Consider the following 22178-nt stretch of genomic DNA (forward strand, 5'->3'; position numbering starts at 1 on the left):
CTTTTTTTTTTTTTTTTTTACAAAATAGCATTTTGGTTAGTTAAGTATAAATTAATTGGAAATGCACACATAAAACTGTGTTGGAAGCATGAAGACATTTTTTTTTAAGATACTGAAAAGCCATACTCAACCTAGCAAACAGTCAACAAAATGAAAAAACATGAAAGAAAACATTTATGAAACACTTTCTTATAAGGGATTAGTATGTCCACAATACTTACACAAATCAAAAGCAAGGAACTTGGTGGAACACTCCTGTAATTCTAACACTCAGGGGCCTGAGACAGGAGGATTACAAATTTGAGGTCAGCCTGTGGTACATACTGAGACTCTTCAAACAAATTTATTATTATTATTATTATTATTATTATTATTATTATTATTATTATTGGTGGTGGTGTATGTGTGTGGCATACACATGTATGTGCATGTGCATACATTGTGCATGAGAAAGGTTAGAGAACAACATGCCGGAGTGAGTTCTCACCTTCCACCATGTTGGTCCCAGGTTACCAAACTCAGGTCATCATGTTTGGGTGCAAGTGCATTTATTCACTTATAAATTATCTTATAAATTATCTTGTTGGCCTCCAAATTTATTTTAATTAAACAAAATAATTTTTTAAAAGAACAAAGAAGTGAATAACTAAAAAATAAATAGGCAAAGGCCCCCGAATAGATATTTGTTCTAGTTTGTGTTCTATTGCTGTTATGAAGACTGTCGCCTAAAGCAGTTTGGGTAAGAAAGGGTTTATTTCATTCTTACAGCTTATGTCTATCACGGGAGGAAAGCCAAGGCCAGGGCTCAAGGCATGAGACTGAAGGCAGGCAATGGAGCGGAGGTGATGGAAGAATGCTGCTTACCAGCTTGCCCCCCGCTGGCTTGCTAGGTCTGCTTTCTTATACAGCCCAGGACAATCACAAATACCCATCACCACATTCAGTGAGCTTGGGCCTCCCACATCAATCAGTCATCAAGAAAATGCCCCCTACAGACTAATCTATAGGTCAGGTTGATGGAGACAACTCCTCAACCGAGATTCTCTCTTCAAAGATAAGTATTTTGTGTCAAGTTGACAAAAACTAACCAGCACAATGTTTCTCAAAAAAAAAGAAAGAAAGAAAAGAAATATATATATATATGTATGTATGTATATATATATATGTATGTATGTATATATGTATATATATAAACATGGCCAAAAATTAAATGAAAACTTCTGGATGTTACTGATCATTGGGAAAATGTAAATCAGACCACAGTTAGGTGTGGTTTTCACATCTCTTAAAATAGCTTCATCAATAAGACACTAAAATAATACCTCCTGATTAATGATGTTAAAGGAACCATTATACATTGGAATGTGGAATGCAAGTTGGTGCAAACATTGTGGAAATCAGTACAGAGGCTCTGAAAGAAATCAAAGTAGAACATGATATGACCCAGCCTCTGCTGAGTTTGATTCAAAGGAAATAAAATAGTCCCTATATAAAGCTATCTAAAGCCAACTTCATTAAAGAATGACGTAGAATATCCAAGTCATGGGAACACCTGGGATGTCTGTTGATGTGTGGATGGAGGACAGTGGTTGTAGGTCAGTGGGAGAGCACTTTCTTAGCATAAGCAAGGCCGTGGGTTCAGTCCCCAGTGATGCCAGAAGACATTCACACAGGAAAACAAAAGAGCTTGTCTGGTGGATGAGTTGACAGGGCAGTTGTGATGTACACATACAACATTATGTCATTCAGACTTTAAAAATGAGATCCTGTCATTTTTCACAACATGGGTGAATTTAAAAAAAAAAAAAAACCACTGTGCTCAGTAAAATAATCAGGGGCAGGAAGAAAAATATCTGTGGTATCTTTTTAAAAATATTAAACACATAGAAAATAAAATGTGACTAACAGGAGCATGAGACAAATAGGATAATGTAAGTCAAAGTTGTAAAGAATTTGCCAAGCTAAGCATCGAACATATTATGTTGTATTCTGAGAATTTGCCAAGAGAGCAGGTTCTCCTCTCTCTCTCTCTCTCTCTCTCTCTCTCTCACACACACACACACACACACACACACACACACACTTACTTCTTTGAGGCAATGAGTAAGTTAACATGACTGTTGTAGTCACTTCACAATAACTAAAATTTGGTTTGGGACATTCTGCATTCTTAATGGTAGTACCATAAGATTATAAGGGAATTGAAAAATGACTTAGTCTCTACTTCAATGGCATGTCTGACCCCAGTGACGGAATGATAGCTCAATTTCTAAGAGGGTCCACCACCTCGGGTAACACCACAGACTGGGATCTAAACACTTAAACATGTGAGCATTTAGAGGTATTTCAAATTCCATCTGTAGCTGCCTCTCCACCCTGAAGTTGTGTCAGTACATTCCCCGGGTGTTTGCACAATGAGTAAATCACCTAACCGTGCAGGTAGGTCTCAGAGCTCAGCCTACTGTTGAGTGATACATGACTGTATATGGACATAAAAAAAAAAAGTCTATCAAGATCACATGTCATATTCCATAAATACATTCAGTGAAAATTCAAGGATAAAAATGAGCAAAGACAGCACTGACATAATAATGTTTAGGAGCTTGATGTATGGATGGCATGGGAGTAGAGCTTAAGATATTCTGGGCACCTGACCAACTTCCGGAATCTCAGACTCTTCCTTGGTCATCTGCATCTTGTCTCAGTGTCCATGCTTTGATATCTTTTCTCCACTGAATAACCTAATATCAGCATGCGGATGTCCCAAAAGCTTCATTGCATATGATTTCTCAACATACTGTTTTGTTGCTATTACTTTATTTGAGACAGTCTTCACTGTTTTGCCTAGGCTGCCTTTACTCTCATGTTCCTTCTTTCTTAGCTTCCCAAATGCTGGGATTACAGGTCTGCACCACCATGCCTGGCTCTAAGATATTATTATGCAATCTGAGATGAAGGTCATTGCCTTAGTTTATGCTTTCTTAATATCTAATTCAAAGCATAGAGCTTTTGTGGAGTCTCCCAGAAATGGTGCCTGCGATGGACTGTGACATATTAATCATGTGATTACCTTTTAGTCATGACTGTTAATGGCAGATACAGAGATTAGAGGACACTGGGTATCCTAAATCATCCAGCTCCCACAGATGGTTGCCAAGCCATGAGCAGTGTTTGTTTCATTAAAGCTGTACCTTCTGATGCCTGGTCATTTGGGCAGAAGTGTGATGTTTAAACACTAGGCACTCTTTGCCATTTATGTACTAAGGGCTGAAGACGCCTCTTCACCAAAGTTTCTGAGATCAAGGATGCCCAACAAAAACATATGGAGGGCCAGGCATGGTGGCACAAGCCTTTAACCCCAGCACTTGGGAGGCAGAGGCAGGCAGATCGCTGTGAGTTCAAGGCCAGCCTGGTCTATAAAGCGACTCTAAGACAGACAAAGGCTATACAGGGAAACCCTGTCTCAAAAAACCAAAAAACAAAACAAAACAAAACAAAACAAAAAAACATATAGAATGTGAGTCACAAATATGAAACACCGATGGAGCTAAGATATTACCATGTCAACACTTAATCAATACTGATATCATTATTGTTGATAATAAATTGTTAAGATGCTTTATAAGTTAAGTTTGCACTAAATCATTGAAACGTGTATGTCTTATACTCAGTGCTCTATGCCTTGTGTACAGTGGCTATTGGATTGAGCAGGGCAGTTCTAGACATACATGGAACACTGGTCTTGAAGTTGTATTGCTGGTAATTAGGGAAAGAAAGAGACACTAAGTTAAATATTATAGTTCAAAGAGGAGTCTTTGGTTTACCTATATTAAAATCACCTAGAGTGCTTATTAAAAATGAAGAAGCTGGATATGACTCTCTAGCTTTACCCAACTGTAACCTCTAAGGGGACACTGCCTTTTTTTTTTTTAAACTTCTAGACAATTCTCTTGCACAACTGTTGCTCTGGTGTCCGGAATAAAAGTCATATTTGTGTGGATATCAACAAACAAACAAAAAACTTTCAAATCATTGTGCTAAATTTGGGGAAATGTATGTGCATGCAAATTTTTTAAAGATTCTTTAAAATGATAAGCAAGCTACAGGATAGAGCCACGGATGTTAGGTACACAGTAAGGGACTAGTTGGGAGGGAGGGATATCCCTAGGAAGGGGAAGTAGAATAAATAGGCAGTTATGGATTGATGAGGAGGTGAGACTGGAATAGGAGGATTAAACAGGAGGGGAAAGGGAAGAGCCAACTGAGTGAGGGAATATGGGAGAGACAGCTAAAACTAAGGGTCATTTAAGAGGTCATATGGAAGCCCAATTCAGTAGAAAGTTTCTAGAATATATACATATATAAAGGTGATCTAAATAAAATTACCAAATAATGGGGGGAGACAGAACCCTAATGGACATCTCTCACCAACAAGTGAAGCTTCCAGTACCAAGAATGGGTTATATCTAATCAAGCTGTTGCCTATTTCCAAGGCAATTGGTTGATCTCCACAAACTGACAGTAAGGCCTCATTGCTGAAGACAACACCTACACAATTTGTTGAGCGCAGAGAATTCAAGCTGGTGCCTACTTAGAACCTTCAAGGTACTCTGGATACTACCAAAGGAGGTCCAAACCCTTCATCCTATGATGGTGATCTGCTTTCAAAATATACTGATGCAATAGTGGTACAAAGGTTGTAGAGTAACCAACCAATACCTGATTAGATTTAAGGCCCATTCACTCCATGAGATGAAACCCATATCTGATGTTACTTGGGTGGCCAAGAACTGAGGGTAGATAGGCCAGGGACCTAGGCTAAAACCAAATACTACTGTTTATCCTATGGCTCCTAAAAACATTCTGCTATGCTTATAGATCAGTGCCTTATTCAGCCATCATCAAAGAAGCTTCTGCGTCTAACAGTTGGTAACAACTACAGAAACCCACAGTAAGACAATGTGCAGAGAGTAAGAGACCTTGGAACACTCAGCCCTAAATGGAATGACTCCGTAAAACTCCTTTCTTCCCTCAGGACTCAGAAAACTCTGTGGAAAAGGGAGGTAGAAAGAATGTAAGAGCCAGAGGAGATGGATGACACCAAGGAAACAAGGCTTTCTAGATACAACAGGAATGCCATACATCTGAACTCATAGAGACTGGTGGTATCCACAGGACTTGCACAAGTCTGCACCATGTGGGGTCCTAGAGCTGAAAGGAGAGGTGGACATATACTCTGATCCTTAACCCAGAAGCTATCTCCAATTGGTAACTACTTGCAAATCAAAAATTAGTTTTCTCCAAGAGAGTCTTATTGGGGGGAAACAAACCATTTTTTGTGGGGGATAATAATAAAATATAATAAGATGAAATAAAAAAAACTAACATGTCAGAATTGGACAAAATAAACAGAAGGAAAAGAGCCCAAGAAAAGCTACAAGAAACAGAGACCCACTTGTTCACACACTCAGGAATCCCATTAAAACAAAACAAAACAACAAAAAAGGCTAAACATGAAGTCATAAATATATACACAAAGCGATCTAGAGAATAAAAACAATAAGATAAAGGGATTTTTTGTTTTGTTTAGCTTTGTTGTTTAAAGAAAGAAAAAAGGGAGGGGCTGCGACAGGACACTTATGTGACAAGAAACATCCAAAAACGCTTTGTTGCACTTGTTTTCTGTTGGCTATCTACTGCTGTTGGGCATAGGGCCTACCCTTAAGACTAGTTGAAACAAACCACTGTTTTTAAAAAATTAATTAATCAATTTATTTACTTTATATCCCTGTTGTAGTCCCCTCCTTCTTCTCTTCCCAGTCCCATACTCTCTTCCCCCACCCGCTCCTGTCTTTTTCCTCGGAAAAGGGGAGTCCCCTACCACCCACCCCAGCTCATCAAGTTGCATCAGGATTGAATTTGTCCTCTTACCCTGTGGTCTGGCAAGGCAGTGGCATCATGGGGAAGTGATCAAAAAGCAGACAAGGGCATCCTCTGACTAAACAAGACTCCTAGCAGAGGGAGGAGAACACCAACCCACCCACAAAAACTCTGATCCAAAACCTACCCTGCCTACAAGATGTGCAGGGATAAAGATAGAACAGATAGAGGAGAGATTGAGGGAACGCCCAACCAGTGCCTGGCCCAACCCAAGACCCAACCCCATGGAAGAGAGCCAGTTCCTGACACTATTAACTCTACTCTGCTATGCTCACAGGCAGGAGACTACCAGAGTTGTCCTCTGAGAGGTTCCATCCAGCAGCAGTTCGAAAAATACTCTGACTCATAGACAAACATTGGGAAAAGCATAGAGAGTCTAGTGGAAAAGTCGGGGCGGGAGGATAAACAGACTTAGAGATGACTAGAGCTCCACGTGAAGACCAACAGAACCAAATAACCAGGGCCCAGAGAGACCTGTGAATCTAAAGCACAAACCAAGGACCATGCATGGACAGGACCTAGGTCTTCTACATAGATGTAGCCGTGAGGCAGCTCAGGCTTCATATTGGTCCTCCAGTAAAGGAAGTGGGGTGCTGTCTCTGACATGGACTCTGTTCCACTCTTAAGGATAGGATGCTCAGCAGTAGATGGCCGGCAGAACAAGGACTCAATGGCATCTTTCAAGTTGTAGATTGTGTTAGTGTTGAGTTAAGGCATTTCCTCCTTTTTAACTTTACAGGTTCTTTGCATATATATTATGGCTTTCTGTTTGGGGGTTTTTATGATATTCCTGTGTATGGGAATGTATGTGTTTTTGTGTCTACATATCTTTTTTTTTTTTTTTGGCCCTTTCTTTAGCTCTTTTATTTTTGTTTGTTTTGTGCTATGACGATTATCGTGTGGCTGCAGCACTCAGGTGGGACGGAAGCTGCTGAGCTTGTATGTATAAATACCCTCTCTCCAAAGAGCTGCCATGCCTGATGTCTTTCAGGGGTATGGAACTGTTTAAACACATGACATCCGACTTTCCCACCCAAAGTGGTGAAACACAGACATTATAGTACTCTCTCCTTTCTTTCTGTTAGCATGTGCATTTTCTCTCAGGTCACTGGGACTAAACCTCTCAAGCAACGACTTATATAGTTCACGGCCACTTTTGCTTCTGAGGAGGTCTAATTGTGCAGTATCTGAAACCACCAGCAAGCCTTCTCATTTGTCTTAACTTGGAGTCCAACTTCACATGGAGCAGGGCTGGACCTAAGCTGTTTTCAAGGTGGAAACATCTCTTGGTTACAGATGCTTCTTGCAATGTTTACTCACCTCTGGTCCTCCAGGTGTGTAAATCATCTGCACTCTGCCTGGAGAGACCAAAGTCTCTCCCTCTTGGCAAATTCTGGAGATCAGTGGGTAACACATTCAAAGTCTTCCCCTTCTAGTCTTTGTCATTTTCAGGGGTGTCTCTCTCTGATTCTGATACCTGAAAATAATTCAGTAAACAATTCAGAAGAAAAGCTTTTTTCATATAGTACTGTTCTAGAAGGAAAGCCAGTTAAGAGAGTATCAAAGCCAAGCTTCAAAGGAACCAAAGTATCCCAAGCTGTCAGTGGGATGTCTTCAGTCTGTCTTAAGTGTATTACTGCCAACCCACCCAGGCTCTCAGGTTTCTGGGCTGTGAACTAACTGGTGGCTGCATCCCCGATGTGTCTTGTCTCTTTAAAGATACAACTTCCAAAAATTTGGGCACTGTGTATAGACAGCACCTTTCCTTCTAGAACCCTGTCAGCTCCTACCTACTCCTCTTCCAAAGGTCATATCTACCTTGCACCTTAAAAGTTGTATCTCAGATTTGTTGAGGACCATAAGCTTCTTAAAATACTCTCACACTTCTTCATTCTCTGGCCTTGGGAGAAAGGACTGAAACGCATGCCAAAGAGCTGTCACTCTACATGACATCACACACCTTCCTTGAAACAGTCTAGTTGCTAGACTTCTGTCCCCAGTTCTTCTCAAAGGCCACCCCTATGAGCCTATTGGGGTTCTGTGATCCCTCCTTTATTGGCTTTAAAATGATCCACTTGCAAGACATTTCAAAACCTAATTTATTCCAGGGTTCTCAACCACGGCCCAGCATCTCTGAATTCTGGAATCCGGAGATTTATGCTGAAGTTCCAACAGTAGAAGCACGGTGTGGCCAGCCAGGAAATGGAAGAGTGTGTTAATTGCTTTTCTTATTGATGTGAACAACCTGACAAAAGCAACATAATGGAGTGGGGGGTCGCTTTTCCTTGCAGTTTTAAAAGGGATGTAGTTCATTCTGACAATGAGGCATGGCCGAGGCCGCATGGGCCATGTTTCTTCTATAGTCTAGGAGCAGAGGGGATAGAAAGCTTGCACTCTGTTCACATTTTCCTTTTTATTCAGTGTGGGACTCCAGCCTACAGGAACAGCACATTTACAGTCAGGGTGGGTCTTCCCACTTTTTTAACCTTCTGGCCTTTTTAGTTAAACCTTCCTAGAAACACCCTCAGATATATTCAAGATCATATTTCCATGGTGATTTTAAGTCCAATCTCGCTGTTGACAAATTAACGATGATGACAAATTAACGATTGCAAGGGAGACAGGGCCCACCAGCTCTCCAAACTCCACCAAGGTAACATTTGTGTGGACAGTTGGCTTCCTTGTTGTATTGTTTTGGTTTGTGTTTTGAGTCTGGAAATCATGAAAAGAGCCTTTCTCAACCAAGGGCATCATTTACAAAGCTGGACCAGAGTCCTTGTGATGATAGGTAATTTTATAGATCTGAATTCTGGTGGTCCTAACTCCCAAAATCAGATTCAGAGTCCTGATTAATGAGGTTCTTTGGTTTGCGAAGTCAGTTAGGTCATAGACCATTAATTATCCAATGACTTTGTCAGTTCCAAGTTACTATGTGTCTTTGTATTGTAACTAGCGAGAGCTATTATACTGCTTGTAAAATAAATAACAATAAATCATTTTAAGAATTTCTGATAGAATGATAAATTAGTGACACTACTTGAATTCTAAAGGATTCTCAGTCAAGCGGTTGAACAGCACAGGAATTAAAGGAGACAGAAAAGCATCACAGCACAACCATATATTGCTGTCACACTAACTCGTTAGAGAATTTCTCAATGCCTGCCCAGCATCCTCTCTCCCTAAAGAGTTTCCCATGGGTCCTTGATTTTCCAAGACCTCCCAGCACCTGAGACCCACTTATCTCTGCTCCTCCCAACAGTATCTTAAGGCCCTCAGGGGTGAAGGTAGTGCCACGTGTGTAGTCTCCAGAAGCTCGTTCCCCTCATGTGGTTTACACGTGTTCCTAATGACATCCTTGGAGTGTGTCAGCCAGTACCATCTGGGGCGCCTGGAGGAGTGTCTGGGAGAGGGTGACAACTCAATCTTAGGCCAGAGGACAGGGAAACATATTGGGTGACTGCAGTTTCCATTCAGACAGAGGGAGTCTGGCAGGATGATGTCCACATCTGCTAAATCCATTACAAAGACTCTGCTCATCATGAATATTACAATAAGAATAGCCATCAATCTGGCTCAAATCAGCACTGTTCTTTTCTGGTCATTATTTTCCTTCTGGCCTGATTCCGCCCGCTCTTAATAGCATATTGGGGGAGTGTCAATCTTTCACTGGGGCACCTGGTTAGTTGTCTGCCTGTTTATGTTGGAAAAGTTTAGCCAGACCTCTTGATATCAAGTTGACAGGTCCTGAAAATGACAAAAGCCCGATGGTGCCTGGGTGCTAAAACTGCTGAGGAAAAGGACACGTGTCCCGAATTCAACACATCTGGCCTTTGTGGAACTTGATGTCTGTACCAGGGCTTCTCAGTCCTCAGAAAGTGTAAGAATGACTAGAGCATTTGTTAAAACGTTGTATATAGTCTACTCCCCGGCATTTAGATTCAGCAGGATTATCGGAGCAGGGTCTGCGCACTTGCTGATCATGCACTGAGTAGCGCCATTTAACACTTTCTTAGAGCAAGTCCCTTATTGCTTCGGCCTTGCTACCTCCTGAGAGCTCCAAGCTCCATGCGTACCCATTGCACTGGAAGACTATATTTGCACACAGGCACTCTTTGCACCCCACAACATGAAGCAATTGGCCTATATCATTGGTTCAGTTCTTGACACCGAGTTGGACATCGTACTCTCGGCATGCTCTTTGATTCAGATTTGGACCTTAGACTTCAGAGAGGCAGGTTGTTTGACCCACGTTATCTCACATGGTCATCTCTCTGTGGTGTGAGCTAAAGTTCTCTGAAGAGGCTGCATCTGAGTGGAGGATCTTGCAAATGTGCCATTGGCTAACCTAAGAACCTGGTTCCTGAAGAGATGGTTGGTTCTTACAAGTCAAGAACCAACATTCATTTTGGGTTGTATTTTGCTTATTTATTTTTTACTTAGTACTTACTATCAACTTCTGTATCTCGGTTAACATTCTTTTGACATTTCAGTGAAATTCTTGCACTATGTCTCTACCCTTGACATATCAATAAACAACCCACCAATACTAAAGCTAGGAATGTTATACAGGCAACATATACATAGATTTTTTTATTTTGCCAGAGCTCACCTATTCACCTCAGCATTTTAATCAAAACCTCATTTATGCTTTTTTTTTTCTTATTGTGACCATAAGTTTATAAAACCTTTGTCAGATGGGATTAGCCATTTAGGCAACCTGGACCCATGTTCCTGGATCATAGTCACTCACACTTGGGTCAAAATGAACTGTTCTCCTGCTCCCTTTGTGCAGAATTGGTATTTTATGTCAAGGGGGGTATCTATGTCTTTTATTCATTTCACAGTAACTTCAAAAAGCAGTGTCTGTATAATTAAATATACATGCAGAGTATTTTACAGTAGGCTGGACCACAGGAGCATCCATTGCTTGATATTATATTGCAAAGACACATCATAAGTTGACAATATGGCCCCTGTTTTGTTTGTAAAGGAAGGTATTGCCAGCTGTGGTCTGTGGTTATTTTTAAGTGTAAATTGGCAAGACAGAAAACCAGAGAACTATCTCAGATAGGCAGTCTGACATCTTCTCCTCCCCATTTTCACACTCTGATGTTACTGTATTTATAGGGGAAAAAAGATCTACTGTAAATAAGGCTTTGGCTCGAAAACCATCGTTCTTTTCAATTTTATCCCATGTTTCCTTTGGAAAGTTTTGTTTCAGGAATGATGTAAACTCTAAATCAGGGGGACTCAGAAAACAAGCAAAATCCCACTTGAAGACCATAACTAATTTAGTCATCAGCCTTCCCAAGTGAACTACATTACCATTCCTTGGGCATTTTAAAGAAAGATAATGCTTCCTTAAACCTTAATACATCAGTTAGAAATGCCTTTATTCTAGCCAGCTTGCAGCCACACAGAGGTAGACACTGGTCTCCTTTGTACTCCTGGAGGTTGGGGAGGACGTGTGTGGCTGACAAGAGCAACACTGTTGAACAAATATTTTTGGTTGCTCACTGCAGGCAAAAGTCATGTAGGTCTTTCCTGGGAGACAGTTAGACGGTGGGCTCTCAGGCTGCCCTTACCAGCTAAGTCAGGATCCACGATGATGTCTATACACATCAGCCAGTAGGAGTGTAAAGCATCTTGGAGAAGCCAAGCCCTCACTGGTACCTGGAAGGAGACAGTCAGCTGGCCAGACAGGGATAGAACAATGCCAACAGATGAAATACAATGACCATACAGTGGTCCAGGAAAGCAGAGAATGATGGAAAGAGGCTGGAGCAGGAAAGGATATGGGAAGAGAAGCTAATCATACCATCCCTGCATTCACTGCTGCGAGGATCCAGGCGGGAGAGAAAGCACGTTAGAGACAGACCCTTGTAGCTGGGCATGGTGGTGCAGACCTTTAATCCCAGCACTTGGGAGGCAGAGGCAGGTGGATCTTTGTAAGTTCGAGGCCAGCTTGGTCTACAAAGCGAGTCTAGGACAGCCAAGGCTCCACAGAGAAACCCTGTCTAGAAAAACAAACAACAACAACAACAAGATAGACCCTGTGCCATCTGTTGAAACAATGAACCCCAAAGAATTTAAAAAATTTCAGAACTCTTATATTGGGGGAAGGGAAAGGCCCAATCTGGATACCAACCGAGGAAGAATCTGCCTCCCAGGAAGAGATTTCACACAGCTCTGACACCTTAGGTCATCTTGTTCCATAGATCAGACTGTGATGGGTCACTGATAGGCCGGACAACATCTTGACCAGGACTGCATAGTTATGAGTGCCTCTTAACCCCTATTTAAACTAAATCTCATGTCGGTACCCTTCTGATGGACTTTGGGGGAAGTCACTAGACCCCTTTATTTGTTCCTCTTTCCAATGTGGCTACATTGTGCAAATCTCCTTTCTCTGCTCATTTCACTATTACTGTGTCTTTAGCTAGTGTGTGACAGATGAGTGCTGGAGCCGTGCTGAGATGGCTCAGGCCAAGGCTTTTACTGTAAAGACCCCAGTGAGAGAGCCATGAGTTAAGATGCTTGCCTTCAAGCCCAATGGCCTGATTTCAGTCTCCAGGTAAAAAGAAAGAATCCATTCCTGAAAGTTGCCCTCTTACGTCCGCTCACATACCACGGCATGTTCGAGCTCACATGCACAATAAGTAAACAAATATCACATCATTATCTTTATTCAAGTAGTAGAATCTTTTATTCAAGAGCAAAACAAGCTACCTAATGGATTTTATGCAGAAAGGTCCCTAGTTGGCTAGCCTTGGACAGCTGTTTTTGAAAAACATACAAGTGTTCTCTTGAGGAACTGAGTGTGAGGCAGGGCTGAGAGAATAGAGGCTGAGATCTTAAAAGAAGAACCTAGAACAATTTCTTGATTTGGGAAAAGCCTCTAGTGCTACTTACTAAGCCAGGGAAGGTGAGGTGGCAGGGGAGGGTGGAGTCATCCTCCTTTCTGATGCTCTGAGATTCACAAGGGAGCTGCCAGTCAGTTACCTGAACCTGAAAAGCTGAGCAGGATCCGAAATGGGGATTTAGAATCACTGACTTCTTTGACGCCATATTGTCCCCAAGTTTAAGTTGAGCAAAGAGCTACTTGGTTGTAGTGGAATGAGCCATTTTCTTGATTAAATTCAGTACTGAAGAGGAATACAGACAGACATCGATCAAGCAAATATTTGCACACACACGCCCGCCACCAGGCATGAGTCAAAAGTAAACAGCAATGGACTCTTAACATGAACTGTACTTGGATTCTACTCTCCCTGACCCACAGCCTTCCTAAGGACCACTAGCATTGTCTCAGACCAGAACAAATTATTTAACTTATTTAACTGAGGCCTCATCACTGTTTCCCTTTTCCAGTCCCGGGTGCACACCCACACAAGGAGGTCCTCACTCCTGCGTCCCCAATGGAAGAAAACCCAATGGCATGGTGAATACTCCAAAACTGCACCCTGAATGAAAGGCTGAGGAGAAGGCAAGACGTGTGAGCACAACAGTTAGGGAAGAATTAGAAGGCTCACAAAGGCTCAATAAATCTAAGACCCTGAGACCATTTACCTAGGAATTTTCCCAGCACAGCTCATAACTCAACAAGCTCTGATGTCATTGTGTATCTTTAGCAGAGTAAAATTATCCATGCTCACAGCAGTGGCTGAGTCACCGTGAAGGTTGAAATAGTTCAATCTCTGGAGAGAGGATGCCATGAAATATGAAGCATGCTTGTAGGCGCCTTCTATCAAAGGTGGTGAAGATGACTATGTCATAGCTGATTCTGAGCATAATTTGCTATATATAGACACAAAGTGCTTATTATCTGTTGATATTATCTATAGAGGGAAGGCAATTCATAAGCAATTACCTACTGCAAACCCCCGTCGATTTACTTCAGCAACGAGTGCATGTTCCTAATTAGCTGTAACATTCATCTGAACGTTAACAAAATTCTCTGGAAAAATTACAGACTGTTGTTATATGTTAACAAGGACATCTTCCTCCTGTACACAGTTAACACGGCAAACAGAAGAACTCTAGGAGCATCCACCAGACAGCAAACAAACGTAAACACCACAGGAGGAAAGAGAAGCAAAGGAATAAGAAAGACGTTGTGCAATTAAAACATCGACAAAGCTGATCGGCGGTGGACCGAGGCTTTCCCATGACACCGTGTGTTCACATGGATGCTCACGACGTGAAGCAAAGCTTTGCATGTTCTGTACATCCTGCGTGCTCAATAAACTTCTAAAAAGAAATGCCTTTCAGGTTATAGAGATGGCCCAGTGGATGAAGTGCTGGCTGAACAAGCACGGGGACCTGGGTTGGAGATCCCAGAATCCATAAAGCTGGGAGAGAGAGCATGTGCCTGCATCACGCATGGGAGACGGAAAGCAGAGACAGCAGGATCTCTGGAAGCTTGTGGACCAGCTAGCCTGGCTTACACAGTGCCCAACAATGATAGCGAAGATGCTCTGTACAAATAAGGATGAAGAGGAGGGAGGAACAGTACCCAAGGTTGTCCTCTGATGCCACACTCTTACCATGGCATGCACACGCCTCCTCCATAACCCATACATGCACACTTGCCACACACTTGCATCACACACATACACACACACCACCACCACCACCACCATCTCTTTTTAGGTCTAAGCTTTCCTGAGAACTAAAAACTCATCGATAAACAAATACAGAAACTGTTGCTTGGGGGCTGAAGGTGAGCTGTGTCTGCATGGAGGGGGTTTGTGCGCTCCTGTCAAGCTGACCTCACAGCATTATTTATAAGATAATTTGGAAACAAAGCTGTTTTAGATTCGGTAACACCAAAAGCTATGCTGTGTATTGCGGGGCAATTACATGATGCTGAGGTATGTTTCCATGAAATGCCTGCCAGGCTGGCAGCATTAGGTCCAAGACCCAGCTAAAAACGTGCATAATACACAGTTTGGAATGACTGGTTCCCTAGCCAAAATGACCCAAAAATAGAATTCAGGGCAGAAGTATATCCAGAGGGAAGGATCTTTCAATTCTCAAAAAGAAAAGAAAAAAAAAGGACCCAGTGGACCATAATTACAGTTGGGGAAACTGGAAAATCCTCTGAAAGGCTCCTCAGATGGTCAGATGGTTTGGGTAAGAGGTGATGATGGCTGGACCAAGAGTAGCAGAGCAGGAGGTGAGAGTTAGAGAGATTTAAGGAGCAAGCAGTGTGATGCTCAACATCACGTGGCAAATGAGTAGTCGAAGCAGAGACTGTTGTGACTCTGCTGCCTAAGCTGGAGATGGACTTGGTACATGGCTCATCCCATACATGAGTTCTAGCCCAGGATGGCTACATAACGCAGAACTAGTGGAAACAGGCCATGCTTAGGACAAAGAAAACCTCTTCAGTTCTTACAACAGCTGGGCCAAAATGTTGAGCTTCATGCAGTTTAGAATATGACTCTTTGGATATTAAAACCCCACCAGATGCACGGAACTGTCTTTATGGCTACTCGGAGAATAGACGTTTGATAAGAGAGCTACTCCACCCGAGACAGGGCAAAGCCGGAAACTCAAAACCTTAGTGAGATTGGCAAGAGGCCAAATGTCAGCCGTTTCTCCTCCTTTCCCATACGGCAGGAGGCATTTCACACTGCTTTCCCTAATTTCTATAAATCTGCTAAATGATAGGAGTCTTCCACATGCCAAGAGACATATAATACGGTTATCAAAATAGATGTCGAGGTTGCCGTATGACAAGAAGCAGACTTCAACAGCTGAAGAGAGTAAGTCTGGCCTGGCCTCAGTTCAGCACCACCAGGAGTGCTAGCCAAGGCCTTTCAGGGTCTTTCTGATTATTTTCTTCTTATTCCGTCTATATTTGTTTACTCCCCCCAAGAACTCTGGACCATCTCAATTGCCTCCTCCTATTTGCACCCCCACCCCGCCACCCCCATCACCTGCTGCCTGGCTGTGTCCTCCAGGCAGCTGAGGCTACAGAACATTAGGACCCAGGAATTCATTTATTCATTCAATAAATATTTAGTGAGTTCTGTATATGGGCCAGGACTTGTTTCAGACATTTGGGACGCTATGATGAACGGAAAGGGCCTCTCTGCACGCACACAGAGAGGCTGACAGTACTCAAATGACCAAGGGTCTATGCAACGTGTCAGGTGATGATGAACAATATCTAGAAGACTAAGCAGAGTAGATGGATAGGGGGTAATTGGAGGTTATCAAAAGTTTTGATGACAAGATGGCATTTTATCAGAAGCTACGTGGGAATAGAGAGCAAGATATGAAAAGCGGGGCAGGGGCGATCTACTGAGAGGCAAGTGTCAAGGCCCTGGGGTGCTGACTTATTATGTTTTCTCAAGGACTAGCAAGGAAGTTAAGAGGCCAGAGCAGAGCAAGGTCATCTGGGAGTGGAGCTCAGTGGTAAAGCACATGCTTAGATTGTGCGTGGCTCAGCCGGTGTTCCACCTCCTGTACTAACAGACAGAAAAAGAGGCAGGAAAGCAGAAGGCAAAAAAAAAAAGAAAAGACTTGCGGACCTTAGAGGAAACAGCCAGAGTGTGGCCAAAGAACTTCAGCAGCATCCTACTCAAGTCTGGATGTTGTTAGAGGCTTGAACCCAACAGCGGCATTGTCTGACTTACACTCATTTCATTTGATTCTGGTCCTCAACCAGAGCAGTGCTTCTCAACCTGATCCCAATCCATAAAATCATTTTTGTGGCTCTTTATTTCATAACCGTAATTTTGCTACTGCTGTGAATTGTAATATAAATATCTGTATTTTCTGATGGTCTTAGGTGACCCCCGTGAAAGGGTCGTTTGACCCCCAAAGGGGTTGCGACCCACAAGTTGAGAACCACCATGCTATAGACTACCCTGGATGCAGGGGAGCAGGCGGGAGGGCACTCTCCCTCCCTTTCTTCCTTCCTCCTAGCTTTCCTTTCATTCTTTTCTTCCCCCCTCCCTCCCTCCCTCCCGCCCTCCCTGCTCTCCCTCACATCTAAATTGGTTTCATTTTCAATTCTAGAATCAGGGAGCCCTTCCTTCCCTAAAATAGAATGGTGTTCCAATGAGTCAAGCAGAGGAAGCTGGTTTTATAGAGAAAAAAAAAGGGCTTGAAAAGAACAGAAAGCTAAAAGTGGGTCGTGGGGCTGGAAGAGAACTCCGGGGGACACTGGAGCCTATTTGAGAGTTTTGGCTGTTCTCTCTCTCTCTCTAATCCTGGTTTCTAGATGATGATGTAAGTGGTTTGAGTTTCAGCTTGGTGACTTTCACAAGAGCAATGACACTTTTTTTACCTTTAGCCTGGTCTGTTAAGGCCTAACACAGGCACAATGCCCTCCTGTGGTTTTAAGTTAACAATTTCCCACACTGAGTCACGCTCTCGCCTCTGTCACCGTCCTCCCTTACTGTCCTCAGGATCACACAATGCTCGGACCTTCTGTTGATCCACTCCAAGACAGAGCCGTTTGACAGTCAACAGATGACTGTTGGCGAACATTTAAAACACTTAGAGGTCGTAGCGCAGCAGAGGGGTGGCTACCATGACTGCTGGAAAGATAACAGAGAAAGTTTGAAGTGTACCCCTAGCTACCTCAGTCAAACTGAGAACAGTTGATAGATCAAAAGACAGAGGAGCAGTCCACCTGCTTTAACCAAGCCATCTGCCCATCACTTTTTGCAGCTGAGTCTCTGTCCGGAACGGTCATCAATGAACAATGAGAAGCATCCTAGGAGCCAGGGCTTTTCTGTCTGCCCCAGAGAAGGGAACAGAAGAACACAGCAAGCACTGCAGCGTCAAGGGCTTCCTCAGAAAGCATCCCACCTTGGCTGCAAGCCTCTGTCCTTGGCTCATTGGTATGCTTTGTCTTGGATGGACAGGCTCAGAATAAGCATGGGTCGAAGCTTCAGAATGTCATGGAATAACGGTGGGAGCTAGACCAGGATATGGAAACGGTCACCCTCCGGGATGCACTGGATGCTGCTGACATCAGCCCTGGGTTAGTTTCCCTTAACATGTTCTGGAACCATATTTGACCCCAGTGGCTTCAGGAGGGAGATGATAGTGGTGAGGGATTGGAAGACATCAAAAAGAGGTGGTTGGTGATAGCTTCCAGTGGATTTGGCACAATCTGACTCCCCTCCCCCACCCCCTGACCTCCCCAAGGCTATGTGCATCTCCTGAGGCACTGAGGTGTTCGAGGAAGTTTTCCATGCCTTCGCCAAACACCTGGGAATAAAGGAATGTAGCATCTGCCATCTCCGGGTCCTACACTAACTAAACTGTAACTAAAATGTTTGCCTTCTAGAAGCCTTCCAAGTCTTCCAGAATTCTGATGCCACCCCCCTGAGGTTGAAATAACTCATCTGAGTTTCAACACTGAGATAGCCCCAAACCATGACCCAATCTGTTGTCACCACCTTTTCAAACTCCAGGCACAGTTCCTCTTCCTCACCTTTTCCAGCCTTCACTAAAGACACGACACGACACAGGGCAAATATGTACTAAGGTTCTAAGGAGGCAAGGAAGAGAATTATAATGCAGAAGGAAGTTCAAGAAAGAATCAAGAAGGCAGCGAGGGCTTCCCCTGTGCACCAGCTTTGTTCCACAGCCCTTCTCTGAAAGCATCCTTCTTCTCCATCCTATTTTACATCTGTCCTGGGAGCTCGGCTCACTGGTGCAGGCTGCCACTTGGAAAAGCCCGGGGGGGTATTCCTTGCCTGTCACTACAAATCCTTGTTAGCCTCTAGAGGAGGTGGAATGTGAGTCCAGGTCTCACCAGACTCCCTGCGTGAGCTCTCAGCACCACCCCACACGGCTTTCTTACCTTCTCAGGACTCTTCCTGTCTCAGCAGGGAAATATCAAGACAGCCAGGAAGTGTTCTGGCAGGAAATTCCCTCTCTCCAAAACTCTCAACAGGGTAGGTCTCACCAGTGAAGATAAAGCATATGGTGGCAAGAAATGCACCATGAGCATCCTCACCCTCTGGGCTGCGTCTGGGCCATTCCTTGCCACAATTCCAGCCATTCTCCCTCAGGGGGATGAGCACTACATCTAAGCCTAGACCTTCTTGAAAAAGACTTCTTAGTGAGCTGAGATAACTCCAGCTGAACCTCAATGTCACATTCACCTGGCTAGAGCTTGTGACAATCACACCACTGCCTTGTCCCAATACTCACTCTAAGAGCCTTAGCAGTGTTTACCACACAGAAACTGAGCAAATGTTTGCCGAGAAGACCTCTACACAGATCCCAGAAGAAATCTCCCTAATGAGTAAAAAAATTCTTGGAAAAACAAGCAGTCAGAGTTCAAGGTATGCACTGGCTGCTTGCCTGTGCCCCGAGTGGCTCTTCCAAAGGCTAGGGGATGCAGGTGCAGCCGACCAGCTCTGATGTCTCTGGTCTTTATGGGGTTTTTACAGGGAGATCCCCTATTCAGATCAAGTACACTGGTCTTTCTCATAAACCAGAGAAGCTCCACATCCAGAGAGCTGGGAAGCAGAGAAAAAAGCAGGACGGGAGGGACATGATGAATCAAATTCCAGCCTAACAGTTCTAATAGGGTCAATATTTAGGCTACAGCGTTTGGCTAGACCCATTACGCAATTCATCTTCCCACAAGAAGACACAAATGATCTGGCCAATTTATTTTTGCGGCGTTAAATTAGACAAGATTTATAAATGGCAGAGGTTTCAAAAAAGTCTATTTAAGGAAGGTACCGTTAGTTTTTTTCTAAGTCCGTTCGTCTTTGGGTCATTCTGTTTGGCTGTGGTCTCTGAGTAACACAGTGAGTGTTATCTCTAAGTGCAGGAGAAATAATATCAGCTGTGTGAATGTGTAGATTGCCCAGCCTTTAAAATGGGGTGACATGCTGGGAAAGACCAGGCAAGGTGTGTAAGCACACGGAGCTATGTGTCACTTGGGCGCAGGGTTTCATGAGTGACAAAGAGATAGGACTTCAATTCCCAACAGAGCAAGGATCTCTTTTTTCCATATTTCTTTCCCTGGTGATACCAAAAGGAAAGAAGAACCAAAGAAACGGACTGAGGAAACACACCGGGACAGTCAGATGCACAGACACACTTTCTTGTCCTTCTCACTGCTCTCAGCTTTTCCAAAACCCTTCCTAATCTCCCGTCTTTAGCAGGAAGATGTTGTAACACCTAGGAAAGAATATCTCAGAGTCACAGGGGCCTGGCTGACGAGTGGCCTGAATGCACGGATGCAGGGCACGGAAAGCAGGTAGCTGGCAGAGAGCATAGAAAGAACATCAGCGTGAAACGTGGGACCCAGCCATCCAGAGGAGTGGCCTCGGACACGGGAAGGACATGGACAGAGATAAGACATTGTCCAAGAAGCTGAGAGTGGGATGTAGTGGCCCAACCCCGCTAGTGTGATACGAAGCCTCCAGCTCTTCCTAATCTCTGCTCCTGGGAGAGATAGAAGCACAGAGAGCTAAGACAAGGCATAGACTCCTCTCCTGCTGCTTGCCTACCTTCTGGTTTCTGGTCCTCACCTCTCCATGACAGGAATCCCCCAGATCATTTCCCAGAATCTTGTCTCTCTTCAGTGGATGGCATCTATATTCCCCCTAGGGTCTGGTAACCAGAAATCACTTGTACTTTTCTCAAAATGCTTAATCTGTGTACAGATCTTGCCCTACCTCCAAGCCCACTTTTCATATACTTTTAAACTCTAAGGGAAGGAACATGCGGCAGCGTCTCTACCATAGTCAAAAATAGCCTCAGCTCCTAGGTGAGATGTCTTCAGCTGCTGCGACTGTGCTCCCCAGGCACTGGCTCTGAGTCAGGATCCTTTATCTTGCTGACTGCTGAATGTCACCTGGGTGTAGGGGACACTCCCTACCATCTGCCTCTTCCATATGAGAACCCAAGGCCTCACTTATCTTCCCAGAGTCAAGGGACAGATTGACAAAGTGCCAAAGAAAAGATTGACACTATTTACATATTCCTAAGTCCTGGTGACTAAGTACAGACTGGGGAGCACCGATGGGATATTTTTGGAACCAAATCAGCGACCAGTGTCCATGTACCCTGTAAATAATGTTTGTGAATTTTCAGCTTTCTGCTCATGAGATGGGACGATAGCAGCATTGAAGAAGTAACATCTGTTGGATCCCTCCAGCCTCTAGATGATGGAGAAGCCCAGAGAGAGGGGTGATACGGAGACAGTGCATTCCTAGGAACCCAATTGTCTGCCATCCTGCCCCTTTTGGAGGTGTTGTCCACTTTCCCACTAAACTGAGATTTTGATACCTGAGGATTTCAGGCTATTGTTTCTTTATGATTTGAAAGGTTTTTTATTTAATTTTAATTTTATTAATTTATTCAGATTACAACTCAATTGTTATCCCATCACTTGTATCCTCCCATTCCTCCCTCCCTCCCACTTTCACCCTATTCCCCTCCCCTAGGTCATAGACCTATAGGTCTATAGACCATAGGTCAGGACCTCCTCCCTGACTATATGGTCATAGGCTATCAAGTCTCATCTTGGTAGCCTGCTTATTCTTTCTTTGAGTGCCCTCAGGCCTCCCCACCAAGGAGAGGTGGTCAAATATGGGGCACCAGAGTTCATGTCAAAGTCAGTCCCTGCTCTCTACATAACTGTGGAAAATGTCCTGTCCATTGGGTAGATCAGAGTAGGGTTTCAATGTTTACTATTGTATTGTCCTTGGTTAGTGCAATAGTTTGAGCAGAACCCCCTAGACCCTGATCCACCCATCCCTATGTTCTTCTTGTAGGTTTCTAGGACATCCTGGGTCCTTCTATTTCCCCATCTCCTATATTTCTCTTACCTAGAGTCTCAGTAGGATGTCCTCACATCTATCCCAATCTCCTGGTAAGTGAAGACTTTCGTGGGATGTGCAAGGTTAAAAACAACCCTATTTGTATTTGAATCAGAGATAAAATTGAGAACCATATTTCAAAGGTGCACTATTTTCCTATGACAAACTAAACAAGACAAGGTAAATGTAGCACACTTTGAAATTCTATAATCCTTGGACTTGGGCTTGAATATTTCCTAAATGAAGTCATTGTACTTGAAAGAATATTGATTAATGGACAAGATTAAACTCTCCTGCAGCACATCCTCTTCGGCCTCAGACAAAAAGACAGCACTCAAAGCTCTGCGTGTAGAGTCTGGCTCCCTATGTAGCAATTTTCCTTGTGTGCGCCGAGTGCCTGGCATGAAGGAAAGGCCACATCTG

At 43.5% G+C, this 22178-nt stretch overlaps 1 long non-coding RNA gene across 3 annotated transcripts in view; it reads right to left on the minus strand.

Annotated features, from left to right (window-relative positions):
- Positions 1 to 22178, minus strand: part of LOC311608264 — a 59112-nt gene that overhangs the window by 33905 nt on the left and 3029 nt on the right. For all 3 annotated transcript variants that reach the window (XR_014782880.1, XR_014782881.1, XR_014782882.1), the window contains one exon: positions 7261 to 7417. This is a non-coding gene — a long non-coding RNA (uncharacterized lncRNA). The remainder of the gene's footprint in view (positions 1 to 7260; positions 7418 to 22178) is intronic.

This window comes from Acomys minous (assembly GCF_964271855.1).
Source record: "Acomys minous genome assembly, chromosome: 11".
In the NCBI taxonomy this organism is placed as follows: Eukaryota; Metazoa; Chordata; class Mammalia; order Rodentia; family Muridae; genus Acomys; species Acomys minous.